The following is a 9332-nucleotide window of genomic DNA, read 5'->3' on the forward strand; positions in this document are numbered from 1 at the left end:
CGAATTATTCAACACGTGGGGCGTGAGGTCTCCACAGTACATCGATGTTGTCGCCAGTGGTCGGCGGAAGGTGCACGTGCCCGTCGACCTGGGACCGGACCGCAGCGACGCACGGATGCACGCCAAGACCGTAGGATCCTACGCAGTGCCGTAGGGGACCGCACCGCCACTTCCCAGCAAATTAGGGACACTGTTGCTCCTGGGGTATCGGCGAGGACCATTCGCAACCGTCTCCATGAAGCTGGGCTACGGTCCCGCACACCGTTAGGCCGTCTTCCGCTCACTCCCCAACATCGTGCAGCCCGCCTCCAGTGGTGTCGCGACAGGCGTGAATGGAGGGACGAATGGAGACGTGTCGTCTTCAGCGATGAGAGTCGCTTCTGCCTTGGTGCCAATGATGGTCGTATGCGTGTTTGGCGCCGTGCAGGTGAGCGCCACAATCAGGACTGCATACGACCGAGGCACACAGGGCCAACACCCGGCATCATGGTGTGGGGAGCGATCTCCTACACTGGCCGTACACCACTGGTGATCGTCGAGGGGACACTGAATAGTGCACGGTACATCCAAACCGTCATCGAACCCATCGTTCTACCATTCCTAGACCGGCAAGGGAACTTGCTGTTCCAACAGGACAATGCACGTCCGCATGTATCCCGTGCCACCCAACTTGCTCTAGAAGGTGTAAGTCAACTACCCTGGCCAGCAAGATCTCCGGATCTGTCCCCCATTGAGCATGTTTGGGACTGGATGAAGCGTCGTCTCACGCGGTCTGCACGTCCAGCACGAACGCTGGTCCAACTGAGGCGCCAGGTGGAAATGGCATGGCAAGCCGTTCCACAGGACTACATCCAGCATCTCTACGATCGTCTCCATGGGAGAATAGCAGCCTGCATTGCTGCGAAAGGTGGATATACACTGTACTAGTGCCGACATTGTGCATGCTCTGTTGCCTGTGTCTATGTGCCTGTGGTTCTGTCAGTGTGATCATGTGATGTATCTGACCCCAAGAATGTGTCAATAAAGTTTCCCCTTCCTGGGACAATGAATTCACGGTGTTCTTATTTCAATTTCCAGGAGTATATATATATATATATATATATATATATATATCATTCTGTCCTATTCGATATAAAACTTGATATTCATTGCGAAGAAATGTGGAATGTTCTAGAAGAACGTGCGTTGTCGTAATTATCGGTGGATTGTTGTTATTAATAAAGTTATGTGCATATACAAAATTAAGTAACTAATCAAGAAATTGAAGTAATAAGTCCTTAGCAATAAATAACTAGAGACTGCAGCGATGTTAGTATGAAAAATCAATGCTGCTAGTTAACAAAACGGTAATCTAAAAATCCAGTAACAAAAGAACACACTATCTTGAGAAACTGCTTGAAAGTTAGTCCAAGCGATGCATTTTCATTTGTTATTTATTTTATGTCTTCCTTTGTAATTAATGTTCTTTGTAATTACATTTCTAATTAACTCTACAATTGTTTACATCTCACAGTTTTCCAATTTCCAGAATTTCAGGCCTTATTCTATGTATTTAATGGGATAAAGCACTAGCTCTGTGCTACCATTACATGTTAGTAACTAAATCCAAACTGTAATTAATTATGTAACTAAAATAATACGAGAAACATTATTGTAATTAAGGTTCAGAACGATTTTCTTATCGGAAACTAAAGATATTACTATAAAATATTGTCACTGAATATTGTATTTTATACCTTATTCGGCTGTAACATCAGTTTCTTCACGTTTTGTAAATTTTAATTGTAACATCAAGATTGTGCAAAATTAATAATGCTTTATTTTGGAAGTTATTGTTAAAATTCTATATAAAGCGAGGCTGCGAGTTAGTTGTTGAGTTCTTGTTTTGTCAGTCAGTTTAAAAGTTACTTTTGGAAGTCAAAGAGATCAGTGAAATCTGTCCGTGCTTTTTTACATGACGAGTGTGCAGTTCGGATATCAGTTAATGTGAATAAAGTTTGTGAAGCATGAAAATTTCACGTTCATTCATCAATGGACATGGCAGGAGAAACTTAAGCAACATTCAACATGAATCGTTACAGTGTGATGATGATGTCATAGACGCAGGGGTTTGGCTTTGTCATAAAGGTTAACAAAGTGGGCCAGAATGACCAATGTAAACAAAACAGACTGGATAGTGCCTAAATATACTACCATCGACGATTCTTCCTGAAAAGCAACTGCTTGCAAGGTAAGCAGCAGTATTGTGACTGTGGATCGATTCAAGAGATGCAAGAGATTCAAGATGGATGGGTATGGAAACAACAATTGAGTTGGTTGTGCGGAAGAACTTATAGACACAGGAAGCCAGAAAAAAAGTATTCATAATGAATTTTAATGCACAGCAAGTGATGATAAAAACGAACAGAATTTTGTTGAGCGTGGAATAAGGCAGAAGAATTACTGCGCCAGTATTATGCTGTACAGAGAGAGTTTAAACTCTGTGGACTGCAACGTGTTCCTGCGCCAACAGTGGCATGGGTGCTTGGTCACGTCGTTGGAAACAGAGGATCATCTTTCATGGTGACAGTAGTACGACACATCTTCTGCCTTATACTGTCCATCTAGTAGTCCTCTTATTCGACTCCGAAAACTGTTGCGCTTTCTTCATCGGGTGGCTTCAAGGAAACGGCTCCTCCTGTGTTGCCAGTCCAGCTGATCACGCAGGTACGCTCCTCTTTAAGGACGTTAGGAGAATCTCTGTTAAGTAGATTTTACACGAGGCGTGTTCAAAAATCTCTCCATAAAGTTTGCCATTTTAATTTTCCCCATTTGTAAAATTTGTTCATTCCACCCAAATGTCTGCTACGTAATTCGCTGTGCCAGGTGACCTTTTTTCATAAGCTGCCTATCAGTTTCAATACTGTTCCATTACAAGTGTTCTCTATTTTTCATGTGCTCTAGTGAGTACTGTAGCTGGGAAATATATTACAGATTTGTCACGAGTAATTTATCCATTATCTTCAATATTCTGGTTTGTATAAACATGAAGCTGATCACGCATACACCTCCTGCATGTCAGCGACGATGTTATTTCGCTTACCTGAGAGTAATGGTACGATTCAGCTCTGAGTCACGTTTGGCATTAGGTCCTGTTTTTAGCATTTAATAGTTACTCAGCTCCGAAAGACTATTTCTTTTCAAAGAGGACCAACATTTAATAGAATGAACTGTAAATTGTTTCATTTAAAATTGTCTGAATAGGATTGTCATTTCTGATAATGTTTTGAAGAAATTAGTTTCTTAATTTACCTGGGAAATAATATAAACTAACAGATTGAACTCAGTACTGAAAACAAACTGCAGAAATATCAAATTATATTCGGAAACATGAATAGCATAGTGAGAAGTAAAGTGAGAAAAGACACAAAAATCAAGTCCTATGAGGTAATGGTCACCTCATATTGCTATTTGGAAGTGAAACTGGAACAATTACTAAAAAGCTAGAAGGTAGAATCCAAGCGACATAAATGAAATTTATTATAGGAGTTAAGGGCTGTAAAGGTTAAACAGGCTAAGAAACGAAAACGTAACACACAACTTGGGTTATATGCTGTAAATGAGAAGATCAAATGTAATCGACAAAACTGGCTATAAAAACTACAGAGAATGCCACATTCAAGACTCAAAACAAGCCTCGAATTTGAGACCTTTAGGTACAAGACCCATAGAAAGACCAAGAAAAAATGGCTGGAAACATGGAAGACGGTACAGGCCTATAGCCTAAACCGGTGGTCTCCAGTCCATGGACCGACGCTCGTCAGTCGTCAGGGTCACTGAGTACAGAACGCAGTAAGAGGTGAAATGACCTGTCGCTGTCATATACCACTTACAAGGCAATGGTCTGTTCTGTCATGTTTCTTTCTCACACAGAAAAAAACTCAAAATAAGCTATTAAGATGGACCACCAGTATTTTCTGTAAATGTTGAAAATTGCTACCAGGCGTCTGGAAGTGTACACCCCTACAGACTGTGTCACTGACGTGTGGCTTTGGCTGGCTGCTCGTGAAAAACACATAACATGAGCATTGAAGATGGAGCGGGAAGAAAGGAAGAAAGGGAAACGGAATATTGATAGCTACATCGGAACCTTATGCGTAATTAACGGAAACGACTGAGTATGTGTGCCGGACCGGGATTCGAACCCGTGATCTCCTTCTTACTAGGCAGTTGCGCTAACCACTGCGCCACCCGGACATAGACTCACCTTGATGGGCAATGAATCCATTGCCTTCAGAGTGGAAGCGCAATTACGTCCGACCTCATGCGGGAATCTCAAAGTAGCGAGCATGGAGGACATTGACAGGGATGGTGGATAAGTGGCACTAGGTGCGAATCTGGGGCTGCCGAGGGTTGTGTCGAGATAGTCCGCGCAAGTGTGATAAACACAGTGTCCCGGTGGTGCAGTGGTTACAGCAATTACGTAGTAAAATGAGGTCCATCCATAAAATTCAGGTCCGGTGCACATTTCGCCTCGTCGCTGCTAGTTCTGCATAAAGTGCCAATGGATCTGATTTAATTAGTTCCTTGCCCTTCCTTTCCTGTCTCCCACTTCCACCTTCAATTTATATAATACGTATCAGAGCTGCTGATTCCGCGTGGTGTCTCATCTTTCGAACGTGTCCAAAGCAACAAACACCACGCTTTTATATAAATACACTATGTGGCCAAACACTCCCAAAACCATACGTTTTTCATACTAGGTGCATTCTGCTGCCACCTACTGCCAGTTACTCCATATCAGCGGCCTCAGTAGTCATTTGACATTGTGAGAGAGCAGTATGGGGCGTTGCACGGAACTCTTCGAACGTGGTCAATTGATTGGGTGTCACTTGTATCATACGTCTGAACGCGAGATTTCCACAGTCCTAAACATCCCTAGCTCCACTGTTTCCGATGTAATAGTGAAGTGGAAATGTCAAGGTCCACGTACAGCACAAAAGCGTGCAGGCCGACCTCGTCCCATAGGAATTCCAAAGTGCATCAGGATCCACCGCAAGTACTATGACAGTTAGGAGGGAGGCGTGACAACTTGGATTTCATGGTCGAGCGGCTGCTCATAAGCCACACATCACGCCTATAAATGCCGAACGACGCCTCGCTTGGTTTTTAGAAGTTTAGACATTGGACTAGTGAACAGTGGAAAAGCATTGTGTGGAGTGACGAATCATGGTACACAATGTGGAGATCCGATGGCAAGGTGTGAGTCTGGCGAATGTCCGGTGAACATCCTGCCAGCGTGTGTAGTGCCAATGGTAAAATTCGGAGGCGGTGCTGTTGTGTTGTGGTCGTGTTTTTCATGGAAAGGGCTTGCACCCCTTGTTGTTTTGCGTGGCACTATCGCAGCACAGGCCTAAATTGATGTTTTAACCATCTTCTTGCTTCCCACTGATGAAGAGCAATTCGAGTATGGCGATTGCATCTTTCAACACGATCGGGCACCTGGTCATAATGCACGGCCTGTAATGGGCTGGCCTGCACAGAGTCCTGACCTGAACCGTGTAGAACACATTTGGGATATTTTGGAACGCCGACTTGGTGCCGGGCCTCACCGACCGACATCGATACCTCTTCTAAGTGCAGCACTCCGTGAAGAATGGGCTGCCGCTCCCCAAGACCCCAAGAAACCTTCCAGCACGTGATAGAATGTATGCCTGCGAGAGTGGAAGCTGTCATCAAGGCTAAGGGAGGGCCAACACCATACTGAATTCCAGCATTACCAATGGAGGGCGCCATGGACTTGTACCTCATTTTCTGCCACGTGTCCGGATACTTTTGATCGTATGGTATATATAACAAGCTATTATCCGATCGTATTTTTTTGGGTTGGTAGTTTCTCTGACAGAATCGTTCACAAGAACGACACGCTTTAATTTGCTCATTTAACATCCAGACACAACAAGAATGAAGGAAAATTGATGTTCCACGACCCGTCCGCAGCTGAGAGTATTAGAAACGGACCTTTGCTCTGACTATTACTACTGTTGGGAAGGAAGAGAACATGGCTCTTTTGAGGAACCTTGTCGGCATTTGCATGGAGTGACATGGGTGACAGCAAAAAACGATATCTGGATGACCTAGTTGAGAACTGAACCAGGACCTCCCGAACGCGAGTTAAGGACATTAGCCACTACACCATCTTGTACAGTTCCCGTGGTGATAATGCTCACTTAGTATTCACTGAGTTTTCTTCATGTTTGGGTACTAATAGAATTTGTATTTGTGCAGGTTTGAGGAATTTCGGCATTTTATCACAAAATCGTTGCGAAACAAAGAGGGAGAGAGAGAGAGAGGGAGAGGCGGGGGGGGGGGGGGGGGGAGGGGTGAGAGAAAAGAGAAAATAGTTACTGAATGTTCCCTGTAATTTTCATAGGCAAAATTTCTTGGTACATCGTAAAGTCAACCTGTATACTACATATGCGTTGTTATATTTTCGTAAATACATCCCTTATTTTACTTCTGGGGTCGAGGAAGAGCCTGTGTCTCAGTGTGCCATTTCTTTCAAAACGCTTTCCAAAGCGTTTTTTCTGTTTGGGACTGGGGAGGAAAACTTAAAGTTCCTGCTTAGACTGTGTTACCGATGGAAACTGGTTGACACGGTTGGCATATTTGGCGGATATTTTCGATGCCCTCAGCGTTCTTAACTGTGCAGGGTAAAGACGTCCATAAGTTTTATGTCCTAGACGAAGTAGAAACAAAGGTAAAGAAACTTAAAACGATGGACTGGAATAATGGAAAAACGATATACTGGAAAAATGGAAAAAGAGTCATTCAACGTATTTCATGTTTTACATGATTTCCTGGAAATAGACGAATTCAGAATTGATAAAACAACAGCCGTAACCATTAAACATCACTTCAAATCGTTGACCTCCAGCCTCATGTAATTTAAACTAAACTATAAGCAAACATTTCAGTAAGTCTAATTGTAAACACTAATTTTATGTAATCAGTAACTTCATCTAAAACAGTTAATTTTTCAAACACTACGGTTTAACTTATTTTAGTTACTTATACTGTGTTTGTAGTTAAACTGTGAAATACTACTATCTAGACTTACTGGAGCAGTATTAGGACTTTCCATGTTGCTTTTAGGAGTTACTTCCCTAAACTGAGAACAAAAAAAGATTACTTAAAAAGCTGAAAATATTATCAAGTGAAGAAGACTTACTAATGAAACTATCATGTGACCAGATTGTAAAATCGTTTCTTTAAAAAAAAATTCACAATGAGACACTAGATGGGCTATTATACAACCTATCTATGTTAACGAGTCTTTTCAGTGTGATATTTCTGAAACGTGAGTATAGTAACAGATTTAATGTAAATAGTGATTTGCGGCTGAAAGAAACGAGTTTTAATCCAGATATTGATTCTTTCGTGAGGGACAAACTATCTCAAAAACTTCACTAGGATCTTTCTAACACTGAGCACCAGATTTTGAGTTTTCTTATAGTTGTAGCAACTAAGTGAATGCAATAAAAACTTTTCCTTTATAAAAAAAATAGATAACTATTTTTCAGTTTTCCTTGTACAGAATGTTTTACTAATTAGGCTTACTAACACGCATACACATTATATGTGGAGATCTGTATGAGTGTGTTTATATTTTTTGCTTTATATTTTAGTTACTAGGCTTCCAAGCTTTTTTCACAAAATAGGTGGTAGGTCGGGAACCACTGGTCTACACCATGACGGAAGACAGAGAAGAAGTAAAATAACTATCACAGTGTGGTTTACGTGCACGGAATTGTAAATTTTATAGCTACTTTCAACATAACAGTTAAAAAAAGCGAAGAAATGGAATGACATTTCTCAGAGTGAATTCCATTAATAGTAGATGACATTATCAGGACGACAATAGCCTATAACGTGTATCAGTCCTAAATCAAGGTCAGTAGAGATCGTGTATCTTTTGACAGGCGACTTCTTAGATTGCAGCAAATGTTGCTCAATTCTAAGAGTAGCGCCAATAATAACTAAAGATGTATGCTGTGGTATGTCAAATGCCGTGTCATTTACTTTTCAGTCAGTTTGAAGGAGGAATAATCTAAGGAGCTAGCAGTTAATAAAAGAGAGATAAATTTACGTCGAAGTTGTCAATCTGCGTGCGGTTCTGCAGTTTGCTTGAAGCACCAAATTTGCACGAGTGCTAGCTAAGAAATAAAGGAGACGCATCTGTAGTTGCAAAACAAAAGACGTAGAGCAGGAACTGAATGGTCTGTCGAGTACAATGGACCGCACGCGATGCCCCCGCAGAGAAATACGGCGCCAGCTGCGGTGTAACTCAGGGCGGGGTTGAAAGGAAGCTAGTCTTTGCGCGGTGCCGCTGTCCTCTGCAGCACAGGGACGAAATACTTGCACGGCCGAGGATTCGTCTGTAGCAAGGGAAACCACTCCGCGTGCTTCGCTGAAGACGCGGCTGCCTCCTGAAACGTGTGCGGATCGGCAGAAGCAGAGGAGCTCAGCCGAGCGTTACTGATTGTACGCTATCTACGAAACGTGTTCCTCAAGGATCGTCCTATGTTTTCCGGCACGTGTCGCTTCCGGTTTGCAATACAGCATCAGCCCAAACCACAAACAAACATTCACGATAACTGTGAAAGGGCGGTGGCTAATTGCTACTGAAATATTCATATACAGCTCGAAAACAATTTAAAGCCATACTAACAGTTATTTGACCGTGCCTGTTTGTTAAAATTTACCTGAACAGGTTTTTCAGAGACTGATTCCGTCTACAATTTTTGCTAACTTGTTCAAATGATTTAATATTGCAACATACTCATATTTCGAGGTATAACCTCATAATCATATAAAAATGGCGGTATAAAAACATTTAACACAAGTAAACATAGATCTTAAATTGTATTATATCTTGGTGCGTGTTATAGCCACCTTGCTGAAAAAGAGAGCATAACCCAGACATGAGAGATTTTACTTCGTTTGCTGGTTTGTTGCTGATACAAAGTGGAAGGATGGTCCACTCACTCCGTGCACCTGAAATAGCTGTCATCTTGTAGTGTATTCACTTTCACACACTGCTGTGGGTAACTGGATCTTGTTTACTGTTTACAAACTTGTGAATGACACTTAAACCACTTTTTCTTATTACAATGAACATCACTGTGCCGTGAAGGCGGTCAAACCAAAGCCTGGCTCGATTTCACTACCGATGTTATCTGCCGCTTTATAATGTCATCTGCACATCTTCGATGTCAGTAAAAGAAATACATTACAATAGGAAAAAAATAACTATTTGATATTACTAAAGAGAATATAAAATTAGTCAAATA

General features: G+C 42.0%; 1 non-coding gene across 1 annotated transcript; it reads right to left on the minus strand.

Moving 5' to 3' along the window:
- Positions 1–4162: 4162 nt before the first annotated feature.
- Positions 4163–4236, minus strand: Trnat-agu (transfer RNA threonine (anticodon AGU)). The gene has a single exon. It is a non-coding gene; the product is annotated as a tRNA-Thr (tRNA).
- Positions 4237–9332: the final 5096 nt, after the last annotated feature.

Source organism: Schistocerca cancellata, chromosome 7, assembly GCF_023864275.1.
Source record: "Schistocerca cancellata isolate TAMUIC-IGC-003103 chromosome 7, iqSchCanc2.1, whole genome shotgun sequence".
Lineage (NCBI taxonomy): Eukaryota > Metazoa > Arthropoda > Insecta > Orthoptera > Acrididae > Schistocerca > Schistocerca cancellata.